Source organism: Protomyctophum bolini, assembly GCF_963924005.1.
Source record: "Protomyctophum bolini genome assembly, chromosome: 21".
Lineage (NCBI taxonomy): Eukaryota > Metazoa > Chordata > Actinopteri > Myctophiformes > Myctophidae > Protomyctophum > Protomyctophum bolini.
In genome coordinates this window covers 13,936,551-13,958,128 of record NC_137882.1, presented here as the reverse complement: position 1 = coordinate 13,958,128, position 21,578 = coordinate 13,936,551, and the positions used below count along the sequence as shown (strand labels likewise).

The 21,578-nt window shown below is 42.0% G+C and overlaps 1 protein-coding gene across 1 annotated transcript in view; it reads left to right on the top strand.

The window, feature by feature from the left end:
- The window catches only part of ptprn2 (protein tyrosine phosphatase receptor type N2), a gene marked incomplete at its 5' end in the record, with an annotated part of 180,087 nt that overhangs the window by 116,292 nt on the left and 42,217 nt on the right, over positions 1-21,578 (top strand). The window lies entirely within an intron of this gene.

The following is a 21,578-nucleotide window of genomic DNA, read 5'->3' as shown; positions in this document are numbered from 1 at the left end:
TGGTTCCCAAAGTTGGGTCCGGGGACCCTTAGGGGTCCTTGTGGGAGGTCCAGGGGGTCCCCAGCTAAATGATAGTTTGAAACCAAATGGACCCTTATGGGTCTGTAACTCTGAGAGTATACAAATGGAACAGGTCCATTTGGTTCCATTTGTACACTCTCAGAGTTACACTCTCAGAGTTAAATTAACATTGATTTTACTAAACCACTGGTATACATCATCATGTTGGTTTGTAGCCCATTGCTTGCATTGTGTACTATACGACCATGCAAGACAGTTTAATTCTCTCGGAATGTCAAATGTACAGCATAAGAGTGAAAGGTAGGCCTACACCATATCGGCCGAATGTGTGAAGTCATCGATTTGATTGTTAGGTATTCACCCACCACACCTTTCAGTCCTGTTGCCATAGTTAAAGACAGGTGTAGGCTATTAGTTATCATATTATACCATACCATACAGCTTGGTCAAAATATTGCTCTGTTAATTAAAACTAAACCCTGCTTGGCGACCACACAGGTCGGGAACCATGTAAACCTGGAGACCAGGAGAAGCTCCTCCAGGGCCGCTCAGTCAACAGAAAAATGGACGTGTGTTTTCGATGAATCTATCATGGTTAAAATGGAGTTTAAAGTTATAGTGGGTTTGTATAGGAAGGGGGCGGGGCAGCTACAATGAATATCAAATATCTAATTACTGAATTACTGAGCAACTTACAAACTGTCTGGGGTGTTCACACAAGCCTGAGTAGACGATAACGATTTTTTTTTTAGAGTGAAATATCCCTTTTAGCTTAACGGTCACTTTATTATTGCATCAATATTGGTGAAATATCAGACAATATTGGTGAAATACCGTTCAATATCTTTGAAATATCGCTCAATATCGGTAAAAGAAAATCGGCCAATGTGCTACTGATAATATTGTGCATCACTACTGTATGACCGATCAGAATATGCAGATACATGGATACCTGATGTCATTTGACACTGCTGGGGTTGTGGTCGCTCTCCACTGACCCGCAGACATACAGAGTCCTCCCTAGACCCTACCTCCCCCTCGCCTTGTCTCAACCGCTGAGCGCACTGAGACATACTGGTCTGACGTAACCAGTGTTGGGTGTAACGGCGCTATTAATAACGGCGTTATGTAAGGGACTACTTTTATTGGTAACGGAATAAAGTAACTTGTTAGTTTTGCAATTTAGTAGTTAGTTCCTTAGTTACATTTCCAACAAAGTAATCCCGTTACTATAATGTGTCCCTGTTCATTCTGTTGGCAAGATTTAAAAATAATAAAGCCCCGAATGTCTGCGGAGTTTATTTCTCCTGCCTTCTGTGTGATTTATCCTCTTGCCATAGTTCCAAGCCCACTATACCATGTACTATACATCCTGCGTCTACTACATCCTGTAGTTCACTTAAGAAATAAAAGTATTGTTACAAGCAGCTTTTATTTTGAAGAGGAAGAGGAAGTTATTTCGGTTGTAGGCTAGCCAGCTACCATGACAGTCGACTAGAAGGGCCGGCACTGCCGGGTGGTGGAATAATAAAAACAACATGCTTTTAGCCAAAGTTCATAAAAACCGCATGCGTCTATGACTTAAACAATGTAGGCTAAACACGTTAAACATGGTATATCCTCCGTGGCGGCGTCATTAGGTGAGTACTAGTAAATGAATTGTTAAGTTTCATAGTATCATTCATCATCAACAGGCTGTTGTTGATGATGCCCCCCAAAATGAACAGGTTACACAGCCTACAGGATTCTCATTATGTTACTGTCACTGCCTGCAAGGATGGCCGCCGTGCCATTTCTTATAAACTATCTAATTCATACGTGGGTCGTCGTGGGTCCACGTGGAGTTGTTATTGTTGTTCATGGGCCACGGTGCGCGGCGTGGAGAGGGCATCAGAGCGCAGCGCAACAGCCTAGTCTGGTATTGTCTGTACTCTCTGCACTATAGCTCTTTCTGTCCAGTCCTACGTGTATAGGCTGGCGATTGTGGCGACTTATATTCGTTAATAAAGAGAGCTGTAAAGGGGATATTGTCTATGGTCAGTTCATGCATGTGTATCATTCTCGTTTTTAACCGGGCCGTGATAATGCGGCGCATTGACGGTAGGCAGACGGCAGTAGGGCTAATACAATGTAACCAACTTGCGCAAGCATAAAAAAATGGGTTTTAATTGTCTGGTAACGGAAAATAACGGAAAATAATCTAACTTGTTACTTTTCTCAGAAGGTAATCTGTAACGCTAAGGGATTATTTTTATGGGCAGTAATCCAGTAACCTAACGACGTTACTTTAGAAAGTAACGATGCCCAACACTGGACGTAACACTGTCACACAACCTCCCAACTAAGTATGGCTCTTGGGCGTCAGTGAACCTAGTTTCAGCCACTATCCATTAAGGCACCATTCAATTTCAACTGCGAAATGTTATTTAACCTTAAATGTGCAGGCATGATATCTTATCTGTCGCATGGAAACCTTACATGTCTCAAAAACTTGCTTCAACCTTGTGGATCTGCTACCTTTGTGTGACATCGTAGTACGATCAAGCAGGGCATTAATTTACGACGATAAACAAAAAGTAGGTTTATGGCCATCAGCGAGGATATATATGCTCCTGCTCTGTACGTGTGTTTCAAAGACACGGTACAACAGTTGCTTGATGGGGAAATCATGCCTGGAAAGTTGTTGTTGCCTTGGTGCCTGGGAGCAGGTGCACGGTCTAGTACCACAAGGTGATAGTGTGCACGGATGAGAGGGTCCAGGGGGGGTTTGTGGGGGTGGGGGGAGGGGGGTCTAGACCCCATGGTGTCCACAGCTGGATAGGAGGCAGTGCTTTTAAATGTCATCGTTGAAGGGGCATGTGGGTGCCATTTGGCTCAGCAAGCCACATGCCAAGAAGGGATCAGGCATCAGGATGCCGGAGCGGGGTTGGTTATCCTCCTCCCCGGCTGCCTTCCTTGTATATCGTTTGATTTCTATTCAAATCAGGCTCTTTTTGACAATGGAGAGAGGGGGGCATTGAGGTGAGGGAATAATTAAGATTATTGTTGCTGTCATGATAGCATACTGAATTTAATAAAATGTCAGTATAGACTATACTGTACAAATAACTGCAATACTGTAGGTTAGGGCTGTCAGAACGAATTTCATAATATGAAAGAAATTCGAATATTAAAAAATATATATATATTCGAAAGCTAAAATTGCCATTCGAATGGAGCTTTTATCATTTATTAATTCTATTTAATATTTTTATTTTGTTTTATGTTATTTTATCCGCTCACTAAATGTATTGAGTAACGAATCTACCGCTGTGAAATCTCCCATCTGCACGCACGCACACACGCGCGCCTCGTCACCTCCTCCCTCCTCTGCACGCATGCACACACGCACAGTCGCACAGCGCGCTGCAACTAAGAAGAATCACTCACATGTTTTATTAGTACCGTCGAGTCTGTCGCAAATTGTGGACAGTTTGAAAATGCGGGTCCTACGTGCATTAAACCATTAACGTTGGTCCGGCTGGTTTCATTTTGTCCTACGCGATTACGTGAATCAGCATGGCTGCGCCTGCAGTAGGCTATTACCAAAACAAACACATGGTAGCCTACTTTTGTGTTGCACACGGGAAAGCAACTGAAAACGACCATGGATATATTAAAGACAGTTCCCCTGTGCTGCTGTGCACAGCGGAGATAATGCAAAACTCCAGGTACGAACCAAAACACTGACTGTCTGAAGCTGATCATCCACGACTATCTCCAGACTAGTCCTGCAGTCCCGCAATGAAGGAAAGACAATCTCGCCTCTCACTATAGTCCACTACAATGCCATTCTAGCCTTAAAACCTACATTTATTATTAACAATTACTTTAGCGCAAAATATAGGCTTCTTCTTCATTGCTATTTACTAATGATGGCCTGTTCATCGTGACAGCATTCTGTTTAAAAAGAAAAAAGAAAATGTCCTGTTCATGATTCCTGACTAGCCTAAGCCTACTCACTACTCAGACTATACTGTATCAGAAGTATACAACGTTCACTGTAAAATGCATTTGCACTATAGACAGACAACAATCTTACCGTGCTGAGTGCACTGTGCTCAATAAAACAACAGTTTAAACGCTATTTTGTGATGAAAACCATTATTACATGGGCTGCTTTGTCGTTTGGAAGGGGGGCCCCTCTAGTGGACAGAACGTGCATCGTCAATCTGTGTATTATTATAGGCTAAATATGAACTAAAATAAACAATGTAAATATTCGAATATATTCGAAAATTACAAATAATGAAGCAATGAAATTCGAATTGGATTATAGAGGTGAACTGACAGCCCTACTGTAGGTACTGTAACTGCAAAAATGTCACTTTCGTCGGCATCGTCGCACACTTACTGTAAGACAGTAATGCACTTTTGCAATAATACATGCAGTAGCGTCACACAAAGATCCATTATTTGTGGTTGATTTAATCTTGGTATTATATATATTTGTGGGTTATGTCGCCATATTTAGGCTGAGTTACTGAGTTTACCATTTAGGCTGATTCAAATTGGCCATCACAATTCAACAGCATGAATTAGCCTTTTGAGCAATTACCACATTTTGAATTTGCGGTCGACGTAAGGTGACAGATTAATTGTTGCCGAGAGAGCATGTACAATGCAGTCACAACATCACTCTGGGTAAATTAAACGTAATCATCTGTCATATCATCGTTTATTGACTTTAATTGACTGTAATTAGAAATCCTGCCGCAACCGCTATTTACCGTCTGCATCACATGGTCAAGTAAATGGCCTGATGAGTTGTTATGGGATGACCTTGACTTGCTTCAGGATCCATTTCGTTTTAGTCACATTTTAGTCATCTGAAGTATTTTAGTGTTAGTTTAGTTTTAAATGATAGTAAATATCCCAAGGGTTTAGTCAGCTAAATCTACAGTTAATTTAGTCGACTAAAATGTGTCTTAGCGGGCCGTGATGGCGTTATAATGCCTGATTTATACTTGGCTGCATGACGAAAATAGCAGATCTACAAGCTTGCTAGCTTGTACTGGTGTGCTATTTTAATAGCACGGCATAAAATGAATCATCTCCACTATAGTCCCTCCCTAACATTTTAGTCTCGTTTTTATTGTCAATATATTTAGTCTATATTTAGACTCTCAGTGAAATAGCATAGTCGATAAAATCATAGTTGACAAAATCAACACGTGCCTGCCTGCTGCTGTTTCTAAATACAGTCCTGCGATCGCCTCTATCTTTTCCAAACACACACACTCTATGACATGACATTTAATATTCAAATGCTGTGCCTGTTTAGCTTTGGAAAAACCTTCACTCTGTACCAAGCTCGTAACCTGTTTGGTCAGGAAGTCAGCGAGTCAATATCCTCTCAGTTAATTTAACTGAAAATGCTGTAGGTCTGTGTACACAGAAGCCCAGAAACAGTCACACATCTTCACTTTAAGGCAAATCAGTATCAATCTTCTAGTCTAGTGCAGTTAGTTGGAGGCTTATTAAGCCCTTTAGCTTAGTGAACTTCAGGTTCATAATAATTATTACAAGTAAGACGCGCAAACGCGGGAAGCGAACGCAGCTCGTACATATTTGGGGTTTTTTAAGATTTTTTTTTAAGTTAAGTTTTTAAGATTTTTGTGTGTATGTGACTATGTGTGCGTGCGTGTGTGGGTTTTTTTTAAACGTTTTTTAACGTTTTTTTCAAGTTACATTTTTGTGTGTGTATGTGTGTTTTTTGTGTGTGATACAGCTCCGCCCTCTGGTGGCGGGCAGGTGGTGTTACAGCGTGACAGACAGACAGACAGACAGACACACACACAGACAGACAGACATGTTCTGCTAGGTCTCATAGTTAGTCGGCCTCATGGTGGCGCTATAACAGCCCACTTTACATTTCGCCTTATAACTCTATATAACGCCTATATACTCGTGTGTCGTAAAATTCTACTTTCCCTGGATTCCCTGGGTCCCCATATAGGCCACGCCCATTTGCATCAGGATAGATTTTCCGCCATTTTTTTTTCCCAAACACACACACTCTATGACATGACATTTAATATTCAAATGCTGTGCCTGTTTAGCATTGGAAAAACCTTCACTCTGTACCAAGCTCGTAACCTGTTTGGTCAGCAAGTCAATATCCTCTCAGTTAATTTAACTGAAAATGCTGTAGGTCTGTGTACACAGAAGCCCAGAAACAGTCACACATCTTCACTTTAATGCAAATCAGTATCAATCTTCTAGTCTAGTGCAGTTAGTTGGAGGCTTATTAAGCCCTTTAGCTTAGTGAATTTGTAATGTTTCTTTGACACCATAATAGAATTCTACACTACTTCATTCCAAGTATGACGCCATCATTGCAAGTAAGGGATGAAACACCAGGATGCTGATAGATGCTGTGAGGAGCAGACTGTCAAGATGTGATTTCTCCATATTTAACATGCACGCACGCGCGCACACACACACACACACACACACACACACACACACACACACACACACACACACACACACACACACACACACACACACACACACACACACTCAAACTCAAACATCGTGCTCAAACCTGCATGGATGCGTGGTGGACATCTCTGTCTATTTTTGCCACGGACATACAAAATGAGTAATATAGTACTTATTGCTTATTTAATATAATATCACCGGAAACACAAACACGTCTGTAACTCTGAGGCCCCTATTCCACCAAAACAGTGGTGTGGTCAGGGCCAGCAAGGCCTTCGCTGCTGGCCCTGCACTTGCCTGATGCAGAAATGTATATTTTATAATAAATATTTATTTTTCGAAAATATATTGTATTTATTTTGCTACCATCATTGCACTGTCTCTCATTCAGACAGGCTGGACGCGCTGCTTCCATTCTGTGCAGGTACAACAGCACTTGTTTTTTTTTAACCAATGAGATTATTTCCTTGTGTTGTCTCTGGGTAAAAATCTCCACCGTGAGGCCTTCAGAATCTCCACTGAATCCCCTTGCTGTTGAATTGAATGGTAGCGATATAGAGATTGACAGGTTAAAGGCCTGGTTCATTTCGGCACCGCCCGCCACTGCACCAAAATAACCTTTGTTCTAAAACTGGTTCTGTTCTTTCACGGAAACATGCAGTGGCCATTTTTTTATTCCAGTTCCAATTGGAACCAATTAATTTTCAGTGGAAACACTCTGAACTGGTTCAATATTAGAACCAGTTCAACCCCGGTGGAAAAGGGGCCTGGGAGTAATTCAAATCGATCCAAAATGTAATGGACCTGTCGGATCCATTTGGTTCCATTTGTACAGTCTATGAGTTAAGGGGTCCTTGCAATTAAACCACTAGTACCAGTGGGCTCCTTAAAGTGCCATAGTGTCATAGTAGATCAGAAGGTCTGAGGAAGGACTGCGGCCCGAAACGTTACCTGATTAAAAGTAAAGAAACGTGGGAGCCTGAATTGGTGTGCCGATTTTTTCATTTCTTATATTTCTCATAGTAAATCATCAGTCATACATATTCCGAAGAAAACCTGGAGACTGACATTCAGTAACTGCGTCTTATGCTCAAAATAAGAACATTATAATGTTATGTAAAAAACAAAAGAACAAGGCCAATTAAGTCTTTGCCATGGAAACAGTACACTACACATAACACATACAGATGAATTTACTAATGCACTTGAGTCACATACTGATGTGACACAGCTAAACACATAAGCAATGACATTATAGCTAGCTACGCATTAACTTTTAAACCCCAGGAACACAAACGCAATCACATTTGTTACACATCGTGAGCACCGCAAAATGAAAAACGTAGCCTAATCATCACGGCCTTACGCAAAAGACATAATTATCTTTGCAAGTGAAAATGTGCGAGATTGATTATATACATTTACATTAATGAGCCATCAACACATGATTAAGTTACAGCAGTACTATACTGTACGAGTAGTTCTGACGTATGCTGTAGATCATAATTTATTAATTTCTGATAAGCTATGTTCTGTACGTTGTACAATTGTGTGGGTTTGTTGTCGAGGTGATCCAGTAGCTGTAGCAGAAATCACATTACAAAGAGGCAGTTTTTTTATTATTGTCCTTAACCCTTTAAAACCATGTCACCATACCATTTTAGCTTTTAACTATACTTAGTTAAAAATGTTTAAAACTGGTCCCTGGAACAAAACAGTTTGACACGGGGGTCCACGGCCACATCATATCATATCATCATCATACTATAATTAACTCAATGTCTGAATGAATGTCTGTCTGAATGAATGTGTGTCAGAAACACTGCCATAGCTCCTCACTGCCTGCACCAATCACTCCCACTTTTCACACAGGCATTGACCATAATAATATGGAGTTCTTAACGAAGCCCTTTTTTCAATTTCACAAATTATTGATTGACAATGAATTTATTAGTGCATTAAAATGACCCATACACTTACATGGGAAAAGTATCAAGTATTCTTCTCTCAGAAACCGTCAGAGCTACAGTCACAACACTTCAGGTTCATAATAATTATTACAATTAATGTAATAAATAATTACATCAGTCGGCCTCATGGTGGCGCTATAACAGCCCACTTTACATTTCGCCTTATAACTCTTGAACTGTGTGTCGTAAAATTCTACTTTCCCTGGATTCCCTGGGTCCCCATATAGGCCACGCCCATTTGCGTCAGGATAGATTTTCCGCCATTTTAATTTTTTTTCCAAACACACTTTTTGCTCTTCCACCTACAGCTTTTGTGCAAATCTCGGTACACATGATCTCTGGACCTATCCCATGAAAATGCCACAGCCAGAATTGTCATAGTACGTATCGTTCGGCTGGAATCGGCGTCGAAAGTTAGTGGGAGGGACATGTTTTACAAAAAAATTACACAAATCACCAACGGAATGTCCAAATTTCATTCACATGTCGTGGGTGGTTTAATCAACGGAGAGCCCAAAGCTATTCCATTTTTAGCCATAGGGGACGCCGCAAATGCAGAATTTTCAAACGTTTGTTGCAAAAACATGCTTTTGGGGAGATAAAGCGCTCACTCCGGCGAAAACAGCTAATCTAAAAGCTCACAACATCACAGGTTGCAAAAGCTTTGAGTTTTCTCAAGCTAGAGCTCAGAATTGTGCACATTTTGGACGCAAATGCTTAATGCTGTGCACCTACAATTTGTGAGACTCACAAAATACATTTCGGAGTACCTGTGCGACATAGTTTCTGTGGTGCATGTCAAACTAGGGGGCCTTTATACTTTTCAAATGTGAGTCTTTGGGCTAATTAGTGTAAATGTTGCGGTCCTTGCTCCCTACCATGCGTTTGTACGACTACTTTCATGTTATAGTGCTGTTTTTATTCATAAAAAAACACAACACACACACACACACACACACACACACACACACACACACACACACACACACACACATATATTATACAAGTTAAAATGAACGGCAATTAAACATATTTATGGGGGGGCAATATCTCACAACGGGTAAGGACTAGTACATATAATTTTGGGGGTCCTTGACATGACACATTTTTCAGAAAACAGTTTGAGAGAAGACATTTGTAGAATCGGTCTTAGGTCTTAACACGGCTTCTAAAACCTAAGCTAAGTTTTCTATAATTTATAATAAAATGAAATCACACCCGTGTGAAGTGAGGGGCTATCATCGTACATCATCATACATCATCTCATTCCGGCCAATCAGAATTTGCGTCCTCACCTTCGTCCAAACACTCAAAGCTGGCCAGATCCTTATCAATGGCATTCAATGTTTATGTTAGGACAATGTTTGTGTTTAGACACACCCTCAAAGCTGGACATATAGCAAATAAATACATGAGGGGAGGTGGGCACATACCGGTAGGTTGGTGAACCAATAGGGAGCCGTTGTCTATAGTTTGAATCCGCCCCTCTATGCTTTGATAAGGGAGCGTTCTTTCGGGCTAATGTGAGACTTGCAGACTCATACAGGCAGGCAGACAGACAAGCAAGTACACACTATGTGGTGGGCGGGGCGGGGCTGTCAGCCGATGTTAAGTAGCAGTGAAATACATGTGACCGGATTACAAGAGCCTGATTGCCCACAAAAGGTACTTTTGAATAAATGTAATTGTTGGATTCTTCTGGAGCATGTCTGAAGGGGGAATAAATTAAAGGAAATGAAAAAAATGTAAATCCTAGATGACATTTAGATAATATAACATCGCTTTCGCACTGAATGCCTGACTGGCAGTTGAATGTTGTAAATGATGACAATGTGTGTCAGTCTCTATTGGAAGCGATGGACAGTTTTAACCCTTTAAAACTGGGAAAGCATCCATGTCATTTTTGATTTTCGTGTTGGCTATTCAAGAATAGCCAATATCTGCAAAAATAAATAATAATCTTGAACTAAATCTTCAATTAAAAGTGTTTGAACTATACTGATTTAGAAGGCACCCGTAGAATCGGCCTTGGGTCGTAATGGGTTAATTTGAATTGAAAAGTAACCAGGGCCATGTAACTGACATTGAGTAATTTAGTCGTTTGCTAAGTGCAGTTGCAAAAAAGGTAATCGGTACTCTCTGACAAATAGATTACATCCAGCAGCCTCTAGCCGGCCCTGCAGCAGTGTCAGCGCAGTCGGCTCGTTGAGAGTAGCGCCGCGGTTAGCGCTGTGCACCACAGACTCTCCCCACGGCTTGATTGGTGTGGCTTCATTAATATGGGCTCCTCCGATTAGCGGTAATTAAAGAGTGAAATCACTCAGAGTGCTTGCCTCCGGTCCAGGACTGCAGGCAGTGGCTGGCTGTCAATTGAGATCGCGGTGGGACAGAACTGGCGTTTCCTGGCGGTCTGCCACTCTGCCGTCGCCACCCGCCATTGGTTCCTCAGTTGGAGAGAGTGACCCTAGAGGAGAGGGGGCGATGATGCCCGTGGCCATGGAGTTACCCGCTAAATAACCCCCAGCGCTGCACATGGCACACACGCCATTCCCCGTGGACACACGCCGGGGCCACAGTTGTCATGGTGACGACATGGGGGAAATGTTTAACGGAGACATTGAGGAGAATTGATGTGGCCGTGGGCCATGTGCGTTTTAGGGGATATGACCCTTCAGCTTGCTGGCACACATTCACTGTGTCGGCCAGAACGTTTGTCTCTCATCTTTTAAATTACATGCCATATATCCAATCTATCAGCTATTTTAAAAATGTTTGAAAGGTTGAAGGTGGTTAAGTCTGTGTGTGGGTTTGATAAATATTTAACCAATGAAAAGCATTAAAGGAGAATTCCAGACCAGCGCTTTTCTCACCATAATCTGATTATATCTTATTATTCAACAACCAGTGGTAGATGTGAGGGAAAATGGATGTTATGTAATTCAATCACCTGTACCACTCGTTATTGGATATATAATGACAACAGATTAATAGTACACCTGGGTAATGGCACAGGGCACCCCTCCATGTATTGTCACAATACGAGGCAGGAGGTTTTCGGGCCCAAGTGCAGGACAGAAGCAGAGAGGCAAAGCAGTGGAAATGCAGAAGGTTTATTACCAAAATCCAAGATCAAACGAGAACGAGAAATACTCTGGCAGTTCACTAGGATCAAACACAAGTGACATACAACAATGATCTGAAAAAGGAAATTAAAAGCCAGGGGAGTATAAATACACAAAGACACAGGTGAACTCATTGTGTTCACACAGGTGAACACAATGATTGGCTAAAAGACTAACAAGACAATGTGGAAACACTAGGGTAATCAGGGTACCTGTGAGACAACATAGGTAACATGAGCAACACAGGAAACACTAACAGACTGCAAAACAAAAGCACACAAGTGTAAAGTAAAACCAAAACCAAGAACAAGGAACACTAGAAAAACAACACATGTCACAGACCGTGACAGTATTTGTCTATAGCAGTGACCAAGGAGGATTTGGGGGACTTTTCTGTTGGACACAGGTGAAGAGAGGGGAGCTTTGGAACCCGGGTTGTCTCTCTGAGCTTCTCCACTGAACATTCCTCTTTGTCCCTGGGCTGTCAGTCTCAGTATCACAGACCCACAGCCCACCAACTCTCTCATGACTGTGGGATTCAATAATGAATGCTACCTCTGACTAGCTCTGTCATTCTGCAGCAGCCCACATATCCCTGCCTGCCTGCCGCCACTCATGTGTTTAAAAAATTAATTGCAATATTATCTCTCGGCAAGATAAAAAATAAAAAAGAAGAAAACTTTGGTGAGGACAGTCTAAAAGTAGTGTGGATTCTATTCAAACAAAATAATTAAAACCACTGTGATTTTTTTCCCTTCTGTCTGTGCTTGCTTTGCCTACAGACGTGTCAAATGAGATTTCGGTTGCCGTCTTGTCATTGTTATTTCTACATGCGTGCAATGTTGAAATGTGCATGTGTTTGTTTAGGGTGTGTATTTTGAGTTTTCACTTATACAACCGTAATATCTCCAATGCCTGTGGAGTGGAGCATCATTTCGGCCAGCTCAGATAACGGTGCAATCGTTACGATGTTGATTTAGCATTAAATTGCCTTTTGCCACTTTAATAATAATAATTTACGTTTGGGTGACATTATAGCTAGCATGAACATAGTCCTAGTATCACTATCAGACATTTCTCTAGTGTCAACCTGTTTTTAGTTATAAAGTTAAATGATGCATGTTTTACGTGATAAAGTATCGAAGAAGAAAATCAGATGTAGGCCTACTGCCAAACTGGATGCTTTTAGATTGTATGTCAGCAAGAAAGCTGACACGTCAAAATACGTTTTAGAAACACCTAAGGGATATTAGAAGATGTGTTTCAAGTCAAGATGACAAGCGTTGCATTTGCCTTGATGTATACTGCTTTGAACTGCTTGGCTATATTGGCAGGTCTCCAGACTAACATTTTTACACCGGTGGCAGTATAGTGCTGCCACTAAGTAGCACATGATTGAATTTGCTGTGGTGCCGCACCACTGTGTGATTGCATCTCCCCTTTTTTGAAGGTAGCCTATTATATAAAAGTCAAAGTAGGCCTACCTGTATGTACAAAACATGTTTAAACAGTGATAAAGTGCAACCACTTTCAGGGCGGTCCGATTGATTCTAATCGTTCTCGAGCACTCCAGCATTCACATTGGCCGAGTATACTCTTCAATTTAACTGTAATGGTACCTCAGGGGGGCCCTGTGGACGATGGGGCTTTGGGAGATGGAGAATGTCATGTGACAGATGAAGAGTCACTTACAGTCAGGGTTTAGAGCGAATAATAAAGTTTGACCATGTTCCTGATGTGTTGTATAACAATTAATAACAATTTAATTCAAAGGGCTTTTTTGGGATGTGAAAACATACGTTTACATTGCCAAAACAAAAAGTGTAACGATACAAAATGTATTTAGAGTGTGTGTGTGTGTGTGTGTGTGTGTGTGTGTGTGTGTGTGTGTGTGTGTGTGCGTGCGTGTGCGCATGCATATGTGTTCGGCAGAGGGGGGGGGGGGGTCTAAGCTTTTGTTTAGAAAGATAGGGGGCTCCAGGGAAAGAAGACGCCCACCACCATGCACCCAAACTGTACAACATCCAGCTTACAGACACCCACACCTCCCAAACTGTGCATATCCAGGAATAGGCATAAAGTCATAGAGTTATATATAAACTAGAGGGCGGACTGCCCCGCCCGCAGTTATTCATTTCAATGGAAGTTGCTCACTTGCATTTGAACGTTCTGCTTTTTCTTGAATTGGGCACCAATATTTGGTGTGCTAACTAACTCCATGAACGTGCCTGAATCGATTCATGAACAGGTGCTCTGTGCACAAAGCACCTGGAGGGCATTCTGATGTCAGTACTATGGGGAGTTAATTTGGGGGTGTCAGTACTATGCCTGGGTAACATAATGCCTGTTCAAAGTTTGAACATTCAAGCTACAATTTACTATTAGGAAATGTAATGCTATAGCGCCGTCTTTGGCTGATCACAGTGTGATTCGGCTCAACGCAGAACGACCCCTCTACCATTAGCCGGAACTGCAAAAAGTGGCAGAACAATTTTAAAAATACAATACACCTACCGTTCCAAGTCAAGTGGTGGCAGCAGTGCCACCAATTCTTTTTATATTATTTGTCTGTGGCGCTGGACAAATCTACGGTTGCAAATGCTATCAAATTGGTGGCAGTCTGGAGCTTCTAATTGGCTGGTGCTGTTATCCAGACAAGAAAGGGCCCTATTTGAACAAGCTCATCTGGGGAGAAAGATTGAATGACATGGCCGACACCCACTTGGCTTTGAATAGGTCCTGCCTCTGCAAAGGGAGGAGCATGAGACACAGTAATTTGTTCTAAGGGAAACACAGAAATTGGTCTGTCTGTCTGTCTGTCTGTCTGTCTGTCTGTCTGTCTATCTGTCAAGCAAAAAGTGGAACAATACAATCATAATTCAATGTATGTATTGAAAGTCAGAATCTCCAATAAATCAATTTATATGTACCGAGGTCACTCGATGCAGATGCAGGGACACACAATGATTAGTAGTCTTTTAGGTGGTTTAGGTTCACTTCCACAAACATTTCGGGTTTCAATTTGTTGTAAAAGGTTGTAAGTGAAGAATGTATCCCCTTACGATCTGTAGGGGCGTCGGTTTTTGACCAAAGGGACGACCAAATCACAATGTATCAACTATCAACCCACACAAGACAATCTCATTGTCTTCTGAAACACTTTAGGGGGCAGCACAGTGCAGACAGCACTAATTAGGTGGGATGCCTGGATGTGAGTCATATTTCACTTTGAATATTTCAAATGAACCTGTAAAGGACAACTCTCTTAATAGTCAATGTGGACAACACAGAAATACTGGTACAAAAGTACGAATATACTTTTTTGGTTTAATATTTGTCTCTGCCTTCCAGTTAGAGTGTAATCCTTCCCAAATGGAAGCACAGTGACAGCCTTGCTCAGATATTATCATGAATAATTTATCACAGCCCCCATTTCAAAGAACCGAGTACAAACTGCAACTATCGAGGGTGTCGCGGATTGGATGGAAGTTAAGACTGGTACACATTGTTATTACTTATATTAAAAGTGCAAGAACACTTTGGTAGAGATTTGGGGTTGTGTAGTTATCCTATTATAATTTAACAACAAAGGCACTGGGCAAGAAATCTAAAATAATTTCTCCATTGACTAGAAATTGCTTATTTAAAATGTGTTCCTCATTGACTTACATTGTACGGCAAGACCACTCTGCAGGCTCTTTTGCAGCCTGTATGTCCACTTTGGGACATACAGTGACTAAATGTTCTTTCTAAGTTTCTACTTACATCCATTTGTAGAATTTGTAAAATATCCCCACTTTCCAGGAGGAAAAGCTGGACTGAAAATATGAAAACGTCCTTGGGAACAGTCGATGTTTTGGAAGCATAAATCTATGGGACACACAATGGACAGGTGTGTTGCGCTTGGTGTGGGGTTAGTGATCACACAACCTATATTGTGTGTCCCATACATTTGTGCTCCCTAAAGGCAGTTCTGATATGTTCAGTCCTGCCACTCATTCTGGGCCCCTCACCAGGGAGAATGTTGTCCAGCTCATGGAAAAAGTGGAGATATTTGACTAAATACATGTTTTCTGCCAGAACTTTTAAATGAATACGAAGTCCCCTAAACGACTCCCCAAAACGACTCAAAATCTTAGGAATTAATTATTGTGTGAGTGCAGATGCAGTGCTACAAGTTTAAATGCAGATGAGATCAGTATAGTAACCGTCCTATAAATTAGGACCAATTTATAGCTGTGTATTTTTAATACATGAAATGGATGTAAGATCACAAACATTCTAGGGCTATGAACTTGTAAACTGAGAATATTCATCTAATGCACGCACGCATGCACGCACACATACAAACACACAGTCACACACACACCTGCGAGTGCGCACATGCACAGAGTTCAGCAGTGTAAAGGCAATTAGTGTAATCTGATGTCATAATAGTGTGCCTATACTACAGTATGTGGTCCATGTATGGACAGCTCAGCAGACTGAGTTCTAATCAGTATCCGTGCTCTGTGCTACATGCATGCGCTCTGTGCTGCCTCCCCGCACTTCCTGCCCTTATCTACTGTTTGCTCAAATATATTACATGGCCTGATTTCGCTTTAACTCGGCCTCCGCTGTCGAGCTATAATATGTATTGTACACACAGTGTGCACTCACTCACGCACGCACGCACTCACACACGCACGCACGCACGCACGCTCGTCGTACATGTGATGGGACTCGTGCGTGTACAGTATGAACCGGCATATGCAATTATGGGGAAACTCTGGAATCTGAATCATCTTTATTGTCACATCACAGGTTTACAGGCGTAAGACAGTGGGTGGAATTAGTTTTTGTGCAAGCTCCATCATTTTGTCTGTTTCCAGAAAAGAGCCGGTGCAAGCCCATAGATGTAAGCAAACGAATAATCAGGCAAAATACACATGTACAGTAGTGCATACAATAGATATTGTAACCTTGCATTCTTTGCTCAACCGCTTTTTGCACACAAGTGAACACATCACTGGATGTCTGTACTCTGCTATCTCAGGTAGTGTGTAGGCTACTTGATCCTGACATTTGTTTAACGTTCCCCTATTCTCTCTATCTCTCTCTCCCTGCGACTATGTGGAGTGCCATAATGCCTCCTTCCGTCCCTGTTTAAACACGCTCTCTCGCCTTTCCATCATTTTTCCATTAGAAATGTGAATTGTGTCACGGAGACAAACATTGGGCCAGCAGAGGAGGCGTAGATAACGTTGCTGTCGGGTGGAAACCTCTTGTGTAAAAACTGTTGTTTTTCAGGAAATGGGGAGGAAAATATACTGTGTTCCAAATGGATCCAATGTACAGTAAAATATACTGTGTTCCAAATGGATCCAATGTACAGTAAAATATACTGTGTTCCAAATGGATCCAATGTACAGTAAAATATACTGTGTTCCAAATGGATCCAATGTACAGTAAAATATACTGTGTTCCAAATGGATCCAATGTACCGTATAGTCACTCGCAAGCTCTTGTTAATACTTTTCATTGCTTCAATTCGTTTGAAATTAAAAGACGTAACGACATTCACGTTCACTTTCTGAATGTTCTAAAACAGCAAAAATAGCAGTTCTACATGCTGACAATGCGTGAGCAATGATTTGGTATAGATCGGCTATTTACGCTAATTTTGCATGACACTACGACCAAGCAGGGAATTCATTTATCAAATTTAAATAATAATAATAAAAAAGACATAAAAGGTTTCTGCCCGACAGCAAACGATGAGCCTGAGTGCGTTTCAGGCTTTTTGAACAGCGCAGCTGCTTCTCAACTCAGATGAACTCCTGGAGAGAATACAGACGAAACTCTAGCATATAGTTATCACCCAGCCTGTCACTCGGCGTGACCGCCACCAGGGTGAATTTGGGTCTTATATATATTCAACGGGTGACTGCAATTTCGCCCAGAGTGTTACAGTACGGGCTCACTGGGATTGAAACTATGGCCGTCACAACTCCCCAGTGGGATAGCCATTAGCGCGGGGCCTTGCTGCGGGATGTGACATGACTCGTGAAATCATACCGCGCCCCGTGTAATGGTCGAAAGGTGTGGAAAATGTGCTCCGTCCGTCGCACAGGGGTCCTAGCGGAACCAAACAACAAGTGTCAAAAGTGAGGCTTTTCTCCCTCTCCGGAACAGATATAGATAGTGGCTGGTCCTTCTTAGCAGACATTTTCCCCTCTCCTGTTTCTCATCCATTGCCGTGTCAGAGTGGATACCCCGTGCTTGGATGAGCGTGGATGTAGATAGGGCTGACAGGTGTGTGGCCAGCTTGTACCTCTTATAGGAGAGAACATGGGTTCCTTCCAGCTCACTGGAGAATAGGATAATGGGCATGGCCACTCAGTGGACTTGACGTGCAGACTGATTTCCTCAAGTTTAATGGGATATGCAGGGTCTATTATTTATTTTGTGTGCCAAGGATCTAACCACTCAGCGACAGCGTGTATCCGGCATGAAAAGCCCATCCGTGTGTGTTTCCCATTGTGTCCGACAGTACCTATTCTGCCACTCCTGTACTGAAATTAATGAAATGTCCAAATGTGCATCTCTCAGTTTGGTTGCCTGGACCTCCCGTGTGTCTTCAGGCAGGCAAAATGCAGACGGAAATGTTTAATCAATTGTAGAGTTGTTACGATACCAATACCAGTATACAGATATTGCCTAAAATGCTGGTATTGGTATTCAATATACCAGTATGTCAGTCAATGCCAATCCTTTTTTTTTTTATAATATTTGTTTTATTTGGAAAGAGCAATAGATTATAGATAGCATTTTTACATATGACACAAGAGCAATTCCCAAGATTTCTTTTTTTTCCACCCCTCTTCCCTCCCTCATGTTGTCAATGCCAATCCTATTCCATTTATCACATGAGGATGTCATTTACAGTCATCAATTATTTTGTATTTTTGAATGGTTCAGTTGATGTTGCACTACTGTTTTATTCTCTTACTGTACTATGGACCGATATGCAAGTTATGGGAATCGGAAATGGAATCGGAAAGGAACATAATTTATCGGTACATCTATCTCTCAATTGAATTCATATTTTTTAGTGTTTCCTTTCCTACAGTGCAGCATAATTTTTGTTTGTTATAGTGCAGAAAGGATGAGGCAACAAAGTACTATGGCTTATAGGGCGGATACACATATCGTCATTGACGGGCACACTGGAGCAGATTTGAAGATCGAACTCGACAAAGGAAACAAATATCACTTATAATCTCCATCTTGTATAGGTTATTGCTTTGGATTATGGTCAGTTGAAGTGTATTGTACTGTAGCGGACCCATGCAGACTGTATGAGGGGATGCTGGACGCTGCTTGAATGCAGGGCGGTGTCTGACATGGCCATGGACGGACCCGCGGTGGACATGGAGCAGCTTTTTTTTCTATTCTTTTTTTTTTGGCCCTTCACATTGCCAACTCCAGCTGTCACGCAGAGGGACAATAGGGAAGAGGAGGGGGTTCACCCTGAATAGGAAAAAAAAATAAACTGGAGAGCGCCCCCCCCCCCCCCCCCCCCCCCCTCGCCTCCCCAACAAACCCTTCCCAAGACTCGTCATCTGCATTTGACAGGACCCCCGTTCTCCTCTGTTCACCGCCCCCTCTCTTCTTTTTTCTTTCGTTCCTTTCTCTCCCCGCTCTCTCCATAATCCCTTTCTCTCTCTCTCTCTCTCTCTCTCTCTCTCTCTCTCTCTCTCTCTCTCTCTCTTTCCCTGCTACGTGCAGCTGTTGCGCTCCATAGGATCTTTTTTGGGGGGGGTGTGGGGGGGGGGGGGGGGGGGGGGGATGATTGCTAATTAGGATAGTGCCGCGAATATATATTATATAGCCTTGAAACTTATTTTAACCGTCTCTCTCTCTCTCTTTCTTTTTTTTTGTTTGTTTTTGGGCTTGGTGGGTGGGGGGGGGGAGTGCAGAGTTTCTTCAGGAACGAGACGCAAATATTAAATTTACATTTACAGTAACGTATAAAACACTGGAGGCTACAACTAACACACATCCAGCTTACAACTATTTATATAGTGCACACTCTTACTGTGATGGTAGCCTGTATGTACTGTATGCAGACAGGTGCCAGGTCATTTGTGGACCGATCTTGCTTTACCTATAATTATACTGTATGATCCTAGACTGCTATTTCTATGTATTACCTCATGTTTTCCTTGCTCACTATATAAATCACTCTGGATTAAGAGTGTCTGCTAAATGCCTAAATTGGAATTGTAAAGCGTAGCCTACCATAATAATAATAATAGTGGTGCTATAGCTTTTGGATGCTATAGGCTCTACACTTTGAAGCATGGACTGTCCCATTCTGCTCACATAGCTGAATCCATGGGAGAGAGAGCAAGGGGAAGGCAAGAGCCTGAGAAAACAGCAATTCACACACCAAGCACAGAGACCCCTAGTAGCTCAACAAATGAGTGACTAGCCCTATGTCCATTCATATTGCCCCTCAGCCCGCAAGCCTATTAGCCAAGCATCCCTCCTCGAACATTCACTGTGGACAACATGTGGAGGCATCGCTATAGCAACCAGTGGATATGACATGTGCAACGGACGGGGAGCTCCTGAAACGGCTGAATATAAGGAGGGGCTCTCAGCCTTAAACTAAATGATTGCGGAGAAGAAAAAAAAAGAAGCTGCCTCCCCCCGCCATCCACCCCCATCTCTTTTCATTGGCACAGAGGCGCTGAAAGGACTCACATTAGTGGGCTCCTGCACATTCTTCCAAAGCTCGGAAAATCAGGCGGGCATATCCCACATTCTCCTCCTTTTTTTTCCTCCTTTTTTATTCTCCCCGACTCTCTCTCTCTCTCCCTTTTTCTTCATCTTGGTGTTGAAGCCGCCGGTCTTTTGTTAGCGCGGGAGGCGCATGGGACCTTCGCAGGGGAACTTTTGGGGGAAAGGGAACGGCAGAGTGGGCGGCCAGGACGCACAGACGCTGCGTGGAGCTGCCGAGGGCGTCAGTGGCTATCCGCGCTCTCTGGAATACCAGATATATCTCTGCGTTTGCTGCAGAATGTGTGACCTGTGTTTCAGCATGGATTTGGGTAATTATCGGCTTATATGTATATGTTTTGGGCTATAGTTCATAATTATGCAATTTGAAATGCGGCAAATGCGTAAAAGGCGCAGCAGGAACCGGCGCAGTGTTTGAACTTAATTTAATAGCAATGTTTGATCAATGATCATGTTCGAGATTTGCGTTGAGATGATGGTTTTGTAAATATTAGTGTTTGGGGATGATATTGGCTCTGCGGTATACTTTAGAATTGTTTCGTTACTCCATCCTATATCTGCGATACCACAGCAAAGCAGAAAATCGTATATGTTGCAAACGATGTGCACTGTCCAGGAAAGAAAATGCATGGAGCTATTTGAAGTCAAAATGCTTTTTCCCTACTTTTCCTCAACTGAGAATTCATACTAAAACTTGCATAGTAGCTTTGGTTGCCTCGTGTCAGCTTTGTGACACCTGGCTGTCTGGCAGGGGACAAAGTTTCCGTTAGGGGATCATTCCCCTTGATGCTGCCTGAGAGTTGGACTGAAGGTTTACACTATTTTATTGTATTTGTGTGCATAAATATCTGTTTGGACATTTTATTGCTGAAAATATGTAAACATAATCATTGTTAAAAAACTGAAAAAATTATATATATATATGTGTGTGTGTGTGTGTGTGTGTGTGTGTGTGTGTGTGTGTGTGTGTGTGTGTGTGTGTATGTGTGTGTGTGTGTGTGTGTGTGTGTGTGTGTGTGTGTGTGTATACAGTATATATATATATATATATATAATTTGTATATATTGAACCATTCTATGCCACTCTGTTTCATTTCAAATAGTCAATGATTTACATTCGGTAGACAAATTAAATTATTTTAGCAATGTGGGTTTTAGTATATGGAAATATTTATTGGAATGAATTATTGAT